General features: G+C 49.0%; 1 protein-coding gene across 1 annotated transcript in view; it reads right to left on the bottom strand.

Annotated features, from left to right (window-relative positions):
* LOC144767748 (early activation antigen CD69-like) overlaps positions 1 to 16860 on the bottom strand; it is a 73475-nt gene that overhangs the window by 20146 nt on the left and 36469 nt on the right. The window lies entirely within an intron of this gene.

The following is a 16860-nucleotide window of genomic DNA, read 5'->3' as shown; positions in this document are numbered from 1 at the left end:
CCATGTATGTCATAAGGACACTGTTGCACTCAGACTGGAGAAGAAAGAGAAATGGTTTCAGTAGAATTGCAGAAAGAGCATACCTCAGTCATGAAGGCACATGATAGGCTTGGTAGGAAATGAGTGAAGAAACGAATTGGACAAAGATGTTGTTCTTTTTAAGGTCATGTTGTGGATTGTGCATGGTTGGCCTGGTTCTAAAAAGATGGTTCAGCGTGCTGACAATTGGGGGTATCTTGTGCCATGAGGAAGAGGGTGTTGAAGTTAGAGTTAGCTAATGAAGACACACAGGCATCCGAAAGATGAAACGCAGAGCGCATGAGGACGTTTGGTGGCAAGGCATGGATAAAGCCATAGAATGCTTTGCGAGTGATTTTAGGAACTTGCATAATGAGTTCTAAAACCCATGTAACTCAACCTTCTCCTGTGAATTCCGTGAACTTGACACACCTGCTTTGCCTTGGTCAAAGCTGGTTTTACACAAAGGTGGGCGAAGGTTCCAAATGTGCCATTTTTTGACAGATTATATGTCAAAGTGGCTCGAATTCAAATTTGTTTATAGCATAAATACCACTTAAATAAATTGGTTTCTGCAAAGAGTATTAATTAGAAAGGGTTTCACCTAACAAAATTGTAAATGACAACGGTACTGAGTTCGTGTCAGGAGATGAAGACTTTTGCACATGGTTTAAAGCATGGTAGATCATTCCTATACCATCCCAGAAGAAACTGTTTAGTCGGGTGCTTTAACAGCACATTGTAAGATCAGCAACAGTTAGCACTGGCTAGCAAATTAAGTTGGAAGCCAGTTGTGTAACAAATCTTGTTGGCTTACAAGACAATTTCCAAGGGGTAAACTGAGGTATCTGTTTTTTACCTCTGCATGGAAATGTGCCTGGTTCCAAGCTTAATACAGAATGAATGAAGGAACACATAGTTGACTCTTCACGTTTGCCTGTGTGATCAAAGTAAGAAATAGAGTACAGAGTGAGTATGTGAGGGGACACAGGAAACATTTGTTGCAAAATTTTGAGGTGGAAAAGTGAGAAAGAGTGAAAAAAAAATAAGACTTCTAAGTTTCTGCTCCTGTGCAAGTAGTATGATTGATGCATTGTGTGGTGCATTTAGAGGATGGCAGAATCTGGAATAAAGACAAAACTGCACTCCTACATTGAGGGAAAGTGGATTTTGTACACCCTTGTTTTGTTATGGCGCTCCCACAAGGAAATGGGTGCAAGTCACACTAAACACGTACACAAAGTGAAAGATGGGTTCCTGTGCGGTACAAAGTTTAGGTTGTGGGTCAGCAACGTCACATTCATTACGGTCTACTTTTGTTTGTCTACATTATTTAGTAGAATTTCTCTGTTTGATTTCTTGGTGAAATATATTTGAGCATTTTGTCTTGGCTATGTTGGTTTCAGAAATTGTATTTAGTTTTATTAGGGAGGAAGATCTATTGGGATACAGCCAGTTGGAGGAGAATGTGGAAGTCTGTTTTCCCTGGATTAACAAGTGTCAGCTAGATGGATCGGTGCTGAGCATCACTTGTGGAGTCACCTGGAATAAACTCAGCACTTACCTCCAACTATGCAGTGTTGAGTCTTCCTTTTAATTGGTTTTAGAACAATATATTGAGGTTGTTGCGAAGATTACAAGCTATATTTATAATTTAAAACCAGAAGATTATATATGTTTCTTAAAACAGTGGGAGTTATCTGTCTGAGACACTGAAAAAGTCAATGATTTTTTAAATTTTAAATCCATTACCAGTTTTGCATTATACAAGTTTGATAATGGATATTCATTTACATTTGTATGAGAACCCTGTTGGTATAATGTGTCTTTTACCCTTCTGAGGAATGTAAATGTAAATGTAGTTGAGCTTATATAGCGCACAGCTACCCGCAGTGGGTTTCCCGGCGCTTGCTTAGGGAACCCTTCCTGATATTCCCCTGTGAGATAGCAGGGTATCCACAAGGTGAAAGTCAGGCATCCCGCCGCGAGGGGCCGTTGTGGAGATTAAGCAAGCTGTTGCCCAGAGTCGCAGAGTGTGAACCCGTGAGTCGAGGAGGCACCGGGGCGAGAATTGTCGAGTCCGTGGAATTTTTAGCCCAAGACCCGCCGAGGAGGGGAATTGAACCCTGGTCCAGGACCGATCTCAGCTTCCGGGTCTGCCGCCTCTAACCCCCGAGCCACACTTCTCCACAGTAAATAGGAAATGTGTAGAGTGACTTTACTTTGGATAAATGGTTTAATTTTGCTATGAAATGATAATTGCACAAACAACAATTGATGGACAGAATGTTGAACAATGTCATACATTTACCCCAGTACAGAGATCTGGGACTAAATCCATCGGTTGTATTGCTCACCATGCCATTCAAGTTTTAACCCAGCCATATGCAAATCAGTCTTGACCCTGTGCCTAATGGGAACAGTCCAGCCTAAACTGCCAGGCCAGGTCCTCCCTAGACTGGAAACAAGCATTCTAGGTCTGGTTTCGGGGTTTCACCCCTCATCAGCCAGGAAAGCTGGACTCCAGTGGCATGGAGAGCACGGGACCCACGTCTGAGCATACCCATCCCACTCGGGTGACAAATGCAAAAACAACATTGTTTCTATTGTTTCTTTTGCATATGTCACCCTAAGTGGGAAAGGTATGCCCAGACATGGGTCCTGTGCTCACTACACCACTAGATTCAAGCTAGCCTGGCTGATGAAGGGTGATGCCCTGAAACCGGTCCCAGGATGGTCCCAGGATGCTGGTTTCCGGTCCAGGCAGTTCAGGCTGGACTGTTCCCATAAGGAACAGGGTCAAGACTGATTTGCATATGACCGGGTCCAAACTGGGGTGGTATGGAAAGCAAAAGAAGTATGGAGGAGGGCTTGCATGTGCAGGTCACATTAACCATTTTACACTTTGGTTCCTCAGACCCTCATGGATTCCAGGGTGAGCATTTGTGTTCCCTTTACATTTTTGATTCCAGGGGGTTATTTTACTCCCCAAGACGGTTACGCAATACTCTATTTGCAGAGTTTTATATAGCGCTGGCTAGACCCGGAGGCATCAGAGCGCTTTACATGAGGATCAGCGAGTTACAAGTTACAAAAAAAAAATAATTACATCAGTTACAGGAGCAAAGTATAACATGGGAGGATGTTATTAAACAATAACATGAGTTATTAGCGCCTAGCATAGACAAGCCCATTTAGGGGCCTCTGTTTAATGCACATGGCACCCTCTGGCGTGCTATATCCCATGTCACTTACAGCTTCCTCTTTCTACCCTTAGTTTCTATAACTGCATCCTGGCCACATGGATGAAGCATGCAGCCACACCTGCCTGTGCATGGAGGACCCTAGAAAGGCAGAAGGAACTTATCACTGACAGGATATCAGCTGTGAATCTGTCAACCTGTGCCTGGATTCCTTGTGGGTTGAGGAATGTGCATTAGATTACAGAAAGGAACACGCACTGCTTGTAAAGTACACGGTTACCCACAGTTTGTCCTGGTGCTAGCATCACAAAGCCAAAGTGGCAGAACGCAAAACTGAGAAACAGCAGAAGTCAATCAGTCTCTAAACAGAGACAGCAAACAGGTTTGTAGAAATTTACTAAAACGTAAGGTATTCTGTATGACGTGTATAGCAACTGGAATCAAGTATCAGATAAGAAATAAAGTTCAGCCCCAGTAAGTGTGCAACAGTATTTGAGTAGCTTGTAAAGGAATAGAATCTAGAAAGGAGTACTTTTACAGAACCTGCTTAGCACAAAAGCAGGGCCACTTGGCTAGAAAGTACAGGAAAAGTTGCAGGGTTGCTTAAAGACCATGTGTTTTCCCACCAACAGTCAGAGAGGCGAGGAGGAGCCTAGCACGGGACCAAGATGGCCGCGTGATCGCATAGCTCCGTGAGCCCCGTTCCTCCGTTCGTCTATCCTGTCATCTATCCTGAGTCCCGAGGATGGAATTCGATGTGTGAATAGTATCGCTGCAAGTTCGTCCAATCGCGGATCGTGGAGTGTCTTCCTACCCTCCAGTATCGTCGTCTGAAGTTCTGGGCCTTCCTGCCCTCCGGACTCTGGTGTTGGGAGTGGCTGAGACCTGATGCGACAGCAGCGGCAGTGCCCACCGGAAGTGGTCCCTCTTCCCGGACTCATCGCTTGACCTTTTTCCAGTTTGCCCAGTTGGTCGTAGCTTGTAGTCCGGAGTATTGAGGGCGTGTGCTTTCTGGCTGGAGGTGCCTCCTGGCCCCTTGATCACTTATCCTGTCGTATTTGTCTACTCGTCATGGCCGGGAGAGGAGACCTTGATAAGCCTTCTGTTAGGGGTGCCAGGGCCCAGAGATCGGTCCAATCCAATAAGCTGGACAGATACACTCTTCCTAAGGGCTCCCCCAGCGAACAGAAGCAATCGCCTTTGGCTGGGGCTGCGTCCCCGACCTCCGGCTCGGAGCCAACTTTGCAAGACATCATGGAGGTGGTCACTAGAATGGAGTCGTCGATGGTGGCCAGAATGGATGCTCTTGATTCTAAATTGGACTCGGTTAAATGTGACGTTAATCTATTGCGCACTGATCATTCAAAGACCCGTGAGAAAGTGAAGTCCCTTGACCTTAAGACATCGAGCCTGGTTGATGATACCGCTGAGCTCCAGAGAGAGGTCCGGGCCCTACAGCTGGCACAAGCGGAGACTAAACGGCTGCTCGATGACTATGAAGGCCGTAATCATCGCAACAACGTCCGCATTTTGGGTGTTCCTGAAAATGCGGAGGCTCGTGCGCCGGATCTCTTTGTCGAAGATCTGATCCTTAACCATCTGAAACCTAAAGGACTGAGCAACCTTTTCACTGTGGAGAGGGCACATAGGGTGCCGGGCGGACCGCCGAAAGTGGGTGCCTCACCAAGGCCATTGATTGCGAGGGTTTTGAACTTTCGTGACCGTGACGCCATTTTGCAGGCTTCGCGGGTGAACGGCCCGCTTCGATACGACAATGTCACCGTGTCTTTCTTCCCGGACTTCACGCAACATGTGCAGAAACTACGTCAGACTTTCCTCCATGTTAAGCGACGGCTGCGGGACAAAGGGATTAAGTACTCTGTTATATCCGGCCAAGCTACGGGTTGAGGTGAATGAGCGGACTTGGTTTTTTGATCAAGCGGAAATGGCGTCGCATTGGTTGGACACTGTGAGACCCGACGACACCGAAGAACACCAGCAGGCCGCTGAAGGGGGTCTACAGGATTTGGGATGAGCTGCTTTTGATTAACTGTGACTATTCTTTTGTGCCTTAGTGGGGGGTGGGTATGTCCTCCTCGATATTTCACTGTATTGTATTCGATCATTATTTTATTCCTTGGGACGTTTTTCGATGGGACTGGGTTGGGGGGCTGCGTGGCAGGCGCCTCCTCTTCCTACTTTTAGTAACCATTGTTGGGCGGGGCGACAGGCACACTGCTAGTTGGGGTTGGGGCATAGTCCTGATGCAGGGGTGCAGGGTGGGGGGTGTTCCTGGGGTTTGGGGGTGGGGAACTGTTTCTGTTTCTTGTTTCCTGTTTTTAGTTTCGTTTCTCTTTGCATTGGGTGACAATCGTTTTGAGTGTGCGCGAAGGGGTGGAGTGAATGGCTAGCCGCGGACTGGGATCGGGGATTCGAGTGATGAGTTGGAATGTTAATGGGCTGGGAGACAAAATCAAGAGGGGTATGGTTAATCAGCTTATTAGGCGTCACTCACCAGATGTGGTCCTCTTGCAGGAGACCCATCTCGTGGGTAATCGCTGCATGGCCCTGCACAGAGGGGGCTACAAGTTGATTGCGCACTCTGGGTTCACATCAGGGTCTCGGGGTGTTGGGATTTTGGTGAGGCGGGCCCTTCCGTTTGAGGTCCGGACTGTCTGGTCTGACCAACGGGGCAGATATGTTGGGGTTTCGGGCGCTATCGGGGGTAAAACTGTCACTTTTCTTTCTGTCTATGTTCCCCCTGCCCTCCAATCTGAAACCTTTAAGGACCTTGCTAAAGTTTTCCTCCTGTTTCCTCTCGTCACCTGTGTCTGGGGGGTGATTTTAATACTGTATCGGAGGGGAGCGTGGACCGTGTTCCGCCGAGAGTGCTTCCCCCGGCCGCCAGTGGCTCTCTGACTTTATGGGTTCCTTGGGTTTGGTTGATGCCTGGCGCCTCTTGAACCCCACACTTAAGAGTTATACTCATTTCTCGACGGCGCACGGGTCCATGTCTCGCCTCGACTATATCCTACTCCCCGCTGCTATGGTTGCTACTCTGAGAGAGGCTCGTCACTTGGGCAGGGGTGTTTCCGATCATTCACCGGTTTAGATCCGTGTGGAGTTGGGGCAGCCTTTGGTTGGTAGAGTTGCACCTATTAATGCTTGGCATCTCAGGGACCCGGCCATTAAAAAGGAGCTGTGTGGGGCTTCGGAGCGCTATTTCCAGCTTAATCAGGGATCGGTGGACTCGGCTCAAACTTTGTGGGAGGCGTATAAGACGGTCTTGCGTGGTGAAGCATTGTCTCTTATTGCGGGCAAGAAGAAGAAGCGGTTGGCTGAGATCCCCTCGGTTGAGGCTGATCTTGTTGGTTTGGAACGAAGAGCCGCTGGGGATGCCACTGATGAGAATCTGCATCGGCTGCGTCTCAAGCGGGATGAATACCATGGGTTGGCTAGAGAGTCGGCAGTGACACAACATAATGACGTTCAAAGTAGGATCTATGAACATGGAGATAAGGCCGGCAAACTTATTGCATGGTTGGAGCGTGGGGATTGTGCGTCTCGGCTGGTCCCTGAGCTGGCCGGTGCTGATTCCGTCATCCTGACAGACCCTCAGTTGATTGCGGATTCCTTTGGTGCGTATTTTGGTGCTATATATGCTTCTTCTGACATTCACGACAGCTCTGAACATGCCGAAATGATCAAAGATATTATCATGCCTCGGTTGTCTGAGAGTGATCAGAAGTATATGGATTCTGCTGTCACTGATGACGAAATTGGAAAGGCCATTAGAAGTATTAAGTCCGGGAAGGCGACCGGCCCCAACGGCATTCCCGTTGAGCTTTATAAAATGAATGCCCACAAAGTGGCACCGCACTTGCGGAGTATGTTTGTTCACAGTAAGCAGGTTGGCTCACTTCCCTATGATCAGCGTGTTGCCAATGTGGTTGTAATACATAAATCTGGTAAGCCCCGCACCTCCCCCTCCTCCTATAGACCCATTTCCTTGCTCAACGCAGAGCCGAAAATACTGGCTAAGTTGTTGGCGACCAGGCTGATAAAGGTAATCTCCACTTTGGTGCACCCCGATCAGTCTGGCTTTATGCCGCGCCGTAACACCGCACTTAATCTTCGACGTCTACACGGTGTTTTGGGTAAGGCCCATACGTTGTCGCAACCTGCTGTACTGGTGTCGCTTGACGCAACTATGGCCTTTGATCGGATTGAATGGTCCTATCTCTTTGCGGTCCTGGAGAAACTGGGCTTCGGCCCGGAGTTCATCGGGTGGGTGCGTTTACTTTATACGGCCCCCTTGGCCCGAGTGGTTGTGAACAATTGCCAGTCTGCTGATTTTGCTTTGGAGAGGGGTACGAGACAGGGTTGTCCGTTGTCTCCCCTTCTGTTCGCTCTGGCCTTGGAGCCCCTGGCGGCTTGGATACGATGGGAGAGAATGATACGGGGCTTGAGATGGTCCCCTGATTGGGAGGATAAAATTTCTCTTTATGCTGATGACATCCTGCTTTATCTCTCCACGCCCAGGTCCTCTCTGGATGTCTTTTTGGACATACTCAGAGTGTTTGGTGAATTCTCTGGTTTTTCGATCAACTGGTCTAAATCCGTGCTGTTGGTGTTGTCCGGGGCTCCGCCGGTGGTCCCGCAGAACTGTCCTCTTCAGGTGGCCGCCAAAGGTTTTGTTTACTTGGGGATCTATGTCGCCTTGGACTCTAGGACTAGGTACACTGAGAACTTGCTGCCGCCGTTGATTAGATTGCGCGCTGATGTTGAACGTTGGAGGGCATTACCCCTGTCGCTTCTGGGTCGAGCGGTCCTTTTTAAAATGTTGGCTCTGCCGCGCTTCTTATACGCTCTCCAGAATGCTATGGACCCAGTGCCGGTTAAATATTTCAAGGAGATCGAGACGCTCCAGAGACTCCTCCTCTGGGGTGGCAGATCCCGTATCGCATACTATAAGCTTACACTGGCCTGGTACGATGGTGGTATTGGGCTTCCAGACTTGCGGAAATACTACTGGGCCTCCCAGCTGGCGGCTATCAACCAGATAATCTATGGACTGCCGGTGGACCCCGGGTACGCAATGGATCGTAGTCAGTCTCCAGGGGGGGATTTCCTTCGAACCCTGTATAACCGACCAGGGCGGTTTTCTCTCACGGGCCCCACCTTGCATGCGGTGAAAGTTTGGCATGTGGCTAACAAATGTTTGGGATGGGACGGTAGGCTGACGCTCGCAACCCCCCTTTTTAGCTCTGCCAAGTTAGGTAATTTGTGCACCTCCAAGGGCTTCGATAAGTGGGAACTGATTGGACTCAGTCGAATAAAAGATGTCTGGGGGAGGGAAGCGATGTTGACCTTTGAAGCTCTCCAGCAGAGTCACAACCTGCATCCTAATGAGCCTTTCCGCTACCTCCAGGTCAGGCATGCCCTTCTGTCCCATGTTTTGCCTGGGGATTCCCTCCCCGAGGCCTCCCCCCTGAAAGATCGAGTTTTGGACGGGCACGTTCCAGAAAAAACGATCTCCTTAATGTACCGCAAGTTGATTAACCACATGGGTGACCCTCTCGGGCCCCTCCGGGAGGCTTGGGTGGCTGACGGCATAGAATTGGATGATGAAGATTGGGTAGATGCTGTCTCCTCCCCCAAGGTGGTGGCCGTACAGATGAGGTTGCGCTTGATACAATTGAAGATCCTCCATAGGTCCTACGTTACAGGTCCCGGGTTGGTGAAGATGGGGTGGAGTGCGACTGGCGAGTGTAAGAGGGGTTGTGGGGAGGTTGCAACGTTCTTCCACATACTGTGGCACTGTGATAGAGTACAGGCCTATTGGTGCGACATACATGATACTATGAGAGATGTCCTGGGTAGTGAGGTACGGCTGGAGGTGCGTAGATGCCTTCTGAATGTTTGGGAACCTACGGATCTCAATCAGTATCTTAAACAGTGGGTCATCCTTGCTTGTATGATTGCCAAGCGTAATATAGCTCAGTTGTGGGGGGCTGCTCTTCCGCCCCAGCGTTCTAAATGGGCCCGGGACCCGGACTGGTGTATGTTTCGAGAGCGAGATGTGTATGTTGCGAGGGGCTGCCCTGAGAAATGGGTGAAGGTATGGGGGCCTTGGAACGCTTACCGGGGTGACCTTTGTGTTCCCCCAGCCAGACGACCTGCTTTGGACGCTCTAGATTCCCCTGATCTTTAACGTTTGTACATTCTGTGTCATCCTCTTGGCTGGTCTTCCTTTGCTCCGAGCACTGTTGTATTGATGTCAATATTCCCAATGCACTGTTTGTTTGTATTTTCTTCTTTGTTTCAAATAAAAAGAAATATAAAAAAAAACAGTCAGAGAGGCTTCAATGCAAATGACCACATGGAGGGATAGATACTTAAAGGAAGAAGATTTTGAATGATATGAAGCCTTCCAAAGATAATTTTATAGCAGGACCAAATCTAATAATTTCTAGATAAGAATTGGTAGTTAATCAGAAAACAAAAATTGAAATAGGTTGAGAACTGTAAAAACAGGTTGAAGCCACTTAGTTGATTTAGGCAACATTAACGAGGAAAGAGTAAAAAATATGCCAACGTGGGAACTCTGACTACAGGCCCTGGTTGGACACCAAAGGATGTAGACCAGAAAGACAAGTACCAGAGCCAAGACTGGCCAATTACAGCTAACACCTCAGTTTTACCACAGTTGCATTTAAAAGTGCTTACTGTTGGAGATCAACAGTATTAAGACATAGAACTGAGTGGTGGACTCGACCAGCTTACCACCTTAGCAGGTTATGATCTGTACACTTAGCATCGTCCATAAATAAATAATCGTCGATAAATAATGTTCTCCCTCCCACAAGCGCCTTGAGACCCTATGGGTGAGTAGTGCGCTATACAAATTCTGAACTTGAACTTGAACTCCATACATGCTACAAGGATAAACTCCATTCCATACTCTCCAAAACCCAGTCTGAGAGGTATCCAGGTGCAGACAGTCTGTGATATGGCTAGAACTGAATACCTTTCAATATTTCCCCCCCCACTAAATTCAAAAAGAAACAATAGATGACAATTAAGACAAGAAGCACAGCAGGAGTTTTTGAAGACTACTAGAAGAGTAACTTTGAAACTTGCTAATACAGAACTAAGTAGCGGAGAAAAATCAGAGACAAAGGAATGGATTCAACAGCTACTTTTAGCTGGAAGATGTGGAAATTGTCAACTCGGATACAAGTGTCATCTGTCTACCTCCGGGCTACATCAGGTAGTCACATAGTCTTGCAAAGAAGAATACTTCTCTTGTGGACAAGTAATGGCTGCAGAGCTAAGAATGAAATTTGAAGCTGTACCTGATTATCAGCTGCAGCCGGTAGTGGGAGTACCTGCCGGGCAGTGAGGGAGGGGGAGGGGCAGAGTGGGGGGGGGGTTAGTAATGTATGGATTACGGAGCTTAACAGGTAAGTAAACATATAAATAAATAAATAAAACGAATTTCGTTGCGCGCACTGCATCGCATTTGGTAATATGTAGAATGTAGAGTTTGAAGCTGTACCTGATTACAATAACTATGTCAAAGAAGATTGAGGGTTGCTTGCATAGGTCAAGCTAAGAATACAGCAGCTTGAACTTCATTTGTAAAGGGCTTTGGGAGATGTAAATTAATATTTTGGAGATCACTATTATAGTTCCTATGCTAACTGCGTTGTAGAGCTTTCTTAAAGCTTTCAGTGAGCTCCTGCAAGTACCAGGGGGAAGTTCTCTGAATGACCTTTGAAATAGAAAAATTTGGAAAGGGACAAGAAATTAACAGCTGACTGAGCTCAATCTCAGAACAGCTGTGAGCATATTGCCAGGTCACATCCTGGTGTACAGTTAGACACCCACAGCAACAGGCTGAAGAAAGACTTGAGAGAGGATAGAGCTGTCAGTGTCGAAAATGGCGGCAATGTGGATGAGTAAAGAGTTGGTCTCTGACGACTGGGAGGAATCTTGGAATGGAGGTGCTTATGGTGAGGGTGCGGGCAGTTGGTTAATAAATTCGTCCTTGAAGTTATTCTGAATGGACTGCAAGTGATTGCAAAAGGTAAGTCTTGTTTGTGTTATGAGACCCACACAGTGACTATGCAGCTCCTTTTTAATGTACACGTACCTGAAAATCGGTGACTAGAGGGAAGCCATCGGCTCCAATGGAAAGGCCAGCCTGGAGCCCTCATCTGCCTATCGAGCATTGTGTAACACTTCCTCTTCATGGAGTCAGCAGACGTGGGCTTGCTCACAGAGGATTGATGCTGTCAATGGCAGACTCAAGCCACCTTGATGGTGGTGATGGATACCATCTAAGACTGGTACAAAAGGGGGTGGTGATGGACGGAGCATCTGAACCAATCAAACACTCACACCCAGTCAAGTCAAGTCAAGTCAAGTCAAAAAATTTGTATAGCGCACTACATACCCAGAGGGTTTCAAGGCGCTTAGGAAGGGGAGGAGGATTATTTGTCAAATATCCACGTTTTAAGCTGCTTTCTGAACGCTAGGTGGTTCTGGGTGAGGCGAAGGTAAGCGGGGAGTGAGTTCCATGTTTTAGCAGCCAGGTATGAAAAGGATCTGCCTCCCATGGTGGTCTTGTTGATGCGAGGTACAGTGGCGAAGGCTTGGCTGGAAGAGCGTAGTTGTCGGGAGGGGGTGTAGAAGGACAGTCGAGAGTTGAGGCAATCTGGTCCGATGTCGTAGAGTGATTTGTGTGCGTGGGTAAGCAGTCGGAAAGTGATCCTCTTATTGACGGGTAGCCAGTGGAGGTCTTTAAGGTGACCGGAGATGTGTTCGTTGCGTGGGATGTCTAATATGAGCCTGGCTGAGGCGTTTTGGATTCGTTGGAGTTTCTTCTGGAGTTTAGCGGTGGTACCTGCGTAGAGGGTGTTTCCGTAGTCCAATCGGCTCGTGACCAGAGCGTGGGTGACTGTTTTCCTTGTTTCGGAGGGGATCCAGCGAAATGTTTTTCTGAGCATGCGAAGAATGTTGAAGCAGGAAGAGGATACGGCGTTGACTTGTCTGTTCATTGAGAGTGAAGAGTCCAGGATGACGCCAAGGTTCCGTGCGTGGTCTGTCGGAATGGGTGCTTTTCCGAGGGCTTCCGGCCACCAGGAGTCGTCCCAAGCAGAGGGGGATGTGCCTAAGATGAGGACTTCTGTTTTATCTGAGTTCAGTTTCAGACGGCTTTGTTTCATCCATTCAGCGACTTCTTTCATTCCTTCGTGTAGGTTAGTTTTGGCGGTGCTAGGGTCCTTGGTGAGAGAGAGGATCAGTTGAGTGTCGTCCGCGTAAGAGATGATGTTGAGGTTGTGTTGGCGGGCGATGGCCGCGAGGGGGCTCATGTATACGTTGAAGAGGGTGGGGCTGAGTGATGATCCTTGGGGCACGCCGCAGATGACTTCAGAGGCCTCGGACTTGAATGGAGGAAGGCGGACTCTCTGGGTTCTTCCGGTGAGGAATGAGGTGATCCATTCAAGTGCTTTTCCTTGGATTCCGATGTTATTGAGGCGTTGTAGAAGGGTGCTGTGGCAGACTGTGTCGAATGCTGCAGAGAGGTCGAGGAGGATGAGGGCGACTGTGTCTCCATTGTCCAGTAGAGTTCGAATGTCGTCTGTTGCTGCGATGAGGGCGGTTTCAGTGCTGTGTTTAGCTCGGAAGCCAGATTGTGAGGGGTCGAGTGATTTGTTGGCTTCGAGGAAGGCGGCGAGCTGGTTGTTGACGGCTTTCTCGATGACTTTGGCCGGGAATGGGAGAAGCGAGATGGGGCGGTAATTTTTGAGTTCGGTGGGGTCCGCTGTGGGTTTTTTCAGAAGGGCGGTGAGTTCAGCGTGTTTCCAGTCTTCTGGGAAGGTCGCGGATATCAAGGAGCAGTTGATGACGTCTCGGAGGTGCGGTGCTATGATGGAGTCTGCTTTGTTGAAGATGTGGTGAGGGCATGGGTCTGTGGGGGATCCAGAGTGAATGGAATTCATCAGGCGGATGGTTTCCTCGGTGGAGATTGGGTTCCAGGCGTTAAGGGTGTTTACGGGGGGAAGATGGTCAACAGATGGTGGGGTGGGTTGGTTTCCGGGTTGGTTGTCAAAGCTGTTGTGGATGTCTGCGATCTTGTTGTGGAAGAAGGAGGCTAGGGAGTCGCAGAGGGTTTGAGAGGGGGTGATGTCGTTGGAGTTGGCCGATGGGTTGGAAAATTCCTTGACGATGTTGAAAAGTTCCTTGCTGTTGTGGGCGTTGTTGTCAAGTCGATCCTTGAATGCTGTTTTCTTGGCTTTTCGGATCAGTTGGTGGTGAGTGCGGGTGGCGCTTTTGAAGGCGTCCTTGGTGCTGGTGGATGGGTCTTTTTTCCAGGCTTTTTCAAGGGAGCGGCAGAGTTTCTTGGATTTCTTAAGATCATCGTTGAACCATGAGGCCTTCTTGCTGCCAGGTTTGCTTTGACGTTTTTTCAGTGGTGCTAAGGTGTCAGCGGTGTTGGATAGCCATAGGGTGAGGTTGGCTGCGGCTTCGTTGGCGTTAGAAGAGAGGGCTGGGGAGTTTCGAAGGAGCGATGCGGAGATTTGGTCCGTGGTGATTTTCTTCCAGTTTCTTTGCAGGGTAGGTTGGGGGTGGTTGATGGGTTTCGGCTTGTTGTAGGTGAAGTGAACGCAGCTGTGGTCGGTCCATAGGAGGTCCGTAGTGTGGCTGAAGGAGACATGATTGCTGGAAGTGAAGATGGGGTCGAGTGTGTGACCTGCGATGTGGGTTGGGGAAGTGACTAGTTGTTTAAGTCCAAGGTTGGCGAGGTTGTCCACGAGGGTGGCGGTGTTGTGGTCGTTTATCTTTTCAAGATGAAAGTTGAAGTCTCCTAGAAGAATATAGTCTTTGGAGGGGAGCGCGTGTGGAGAGATGAAGTCCGTGATGTCTTCACTGAATTTTGCGCGGGGTCCTGGTGGTCTGTAGAGGAGAGTGCCTCTGAGAGTGGTTTTGGGGTCGATGTGGATCTGGAAGTGAAGGTGTTCGGAGTTGGCGAGGTTGGTGTCAGAGCTGGTTGAGATGCGGATAGATTTCTTATGGACGATAGCGATTCCTCCTCCTGTGTGGCTGGTACGGTCTTTGTGAGTGATCTTATAGTCTTCAGGGATGGCAATGGTGATGTCTGGTGCGGAGGAAGCGTTCATCCATGTTTCCGTTAGGAAGGCGACGTCTGGAGAGAAGGTGTCTAGAAGGTTCCATAGGTCAATGGCGTGTCTGTGGACCGAGCGGGTGTTGAGAAGGATGCATTGTAGGTGGTTGGGGTTGGGAATCTGTGGTGTAGTCGTATCGGGGATGTTGTCGGTGCCGCTGAATTTGCAGGAGTAGCAGGAGAAAGGTCCATGGGTGTGTCCAGGAGCGGCTTGGACGCAGTTGGGGGCGCGACCGGGGTTAAGGGCTAGGAGGGAGGCGGCATCATAGGTAACGCGGGGGGGCTGGGCTGCGCGAGGGGCAGGGGGTCTGGCGCTGGGCGCGGTCCAGGCGCGGACGGGCGTAGACGGGCTTACCTTTGGCGCACCTTCGGCGTGGCCGAAGCGCGTGGACGCTGCGCGTGGGGGCATTGGCCATAAATGGATGGTGGAGGGGGCGGAGCGTGGGAGGGGCAGCAGCTGGGAGGCGGTAGCAGGGAGGAGGGGCGGGCCAGGGGACACACAACAAGATGGAGGGTCACAGGGCACCGGGGGCTAAAGGCTAAATTTATTAAACCAACACAGCGCGAGGCTGAAATAAATAAATGAACACACCGCAAGGCGGAATTAATTAAATAAATGCAGCGCGAGGCTGAAAGAAAATAAATAAACACACCGCAAGGCGGAATTAATTAAATAAATGCAGCGCGAGGCGGAATGAAAGTAAATAAACACACCGCAAGGCTGAAATAATTAAATAAATGCAGCGCGAGGCGGAATGAAAGTAAATAAACACACCGCAAGGCTGAAATAATTAAATAAATGCAGTTACAGTTCTGTAGTCTCGGCCAGATCGTCAACAGGAGCTGGGATCAGGGAGCATGGGGGGAGCGACCGTGCTGGAGGAGGTCCAGGTGATCACAGCGCATCAGAGGAGGTAGGGAGCACTCTGTTCGTGGGTGGGAGGGGCAGCAGCTGGGAGGCGGTAGCAGGGAGGAGGGGCGGGCCAGGGGACACACAACAAGATGGAGGGTCACAGGGCACCGGGGGCTAAAGGCTAAATTTATTAAACCAACACAGCGCGAGGCTGAAATAAATAAATGAACACACCGCAAGGCGGAATTAATTAAATAAATGCAGCGCGAGGCTGAAAGAAAATAAATAAACACACCGCAAGGCGGAATTAATTAAATAAATGCAGCGCGAGGCGGAATGAAAGTAAATAAACACACCGCAAGGCTGAAATAATTAAATAAATGCAGCGCGAGGCGGAATGAAAGTAAATAAACACACCGCAAGGCTGAAATAATTAAATAAATGCAGTTACAGTTCTGTAGTCTCGGCCAGATCGTCAACAGGAGCTGGGATCAGGGAGCATGGGGGGAGCGACCGTGCTGGAGGAGGTCCAGGTGATCACAGCGCATCAGAGGAGGTAGGGAGCACTCTGTTCGTGGGTGGGAGGGGCAGCAGCTGGGAGGCGGTAGCAGGGAGGAGGGGCGGGCCAGGGGACACACAACAAGATGGAGGGTCACAGGGCACCGGGGGCTAAAGGCTAAATTTATTAAACCAACACAGCGCGAGGCTGAAATAAATAAATGAACACACCGCAAGGCGGAATTAATTAAATAAATGCAGCGCGAGGCTGAAAGAAAATAAATAAACACACCGCAAGGCGGAATTAATTAAATAAATGCAGCGCGAGGCGGAATGAAAGTAAATAAACACACCGCAAGGCTGAAATAATTAAATAAATGCAGCGCGAGGCGGAATGAAAGTAAATAAACACACCGCAAGGCTGAAATAATTAAATAAATGCAGTTACAGTTCTGTAGTCTCGGCCAGATCGTCAACAGGAGCTGGGATCAGGGAGCATGGGGGGAGCGACCGTGCTGGAGGAGGTCCAGGTGATCACAGCGCATCAGAGGAGGTAGGGAGCACTCTGTTCGTGGGTGGGAGGGGCAGCAGCTGGGAGGCGGTAGCAGGGAGGAGGGGCGGGCCAGGGGACACACAACAAGATGGAGGGTCACAGGGCACCGGGGGCTAAAGGCTAAATTTATTAAACCAACACAGCGCGAGGCTGAAATAAATAAATGAACACACCGCAAGGCGGAATTAATTAAATAAATGCAGCGCGAGGCTGAAAGAAAATAAATAAACACACCGCAAGGCGGAATTAATTAAATAAATGCAGCGCGAGGCGGAATGAAAGTAAATAAACACACCGCAAGGCTGAAATAATTAAATAAATGCAGCGCGAGGCGGAATGAAAGTAAATAAACACACCGCAAGGCTGAAATAATTAAATAAATGCAGTTACAGTTCTGTAGTCTCGGCCAGATCGTCAACAGGAGCTGGGATCAGGGAGCATGGGGGGAGCGACCGTGCTGGAGGAGGTCCAGGTGATCAAAACGATCTGGGTTTGATCCATCACCGTTCTTTAGCCTACTCTGCCACCCCAGTTCAGACAT

This window comes from Lissotriton helveticus, chromosome 7 (genome assembly GCF_964261635.1).
Source record: "Lissotriton helveticus chromosome 7, aLisHel1.1, whole genome shotgun sequence".
Lineage (NCBI taxonomy): Eukaryota > Metazoa > Chordata > Amphibia > Caudata > Salamandridae > Lissotriton > Lissotriton helveticus.
Note: the sequence above shows the minus strand (reverse complement) of the source record. Positions and strands in the feature narration are given on the sequence as shown.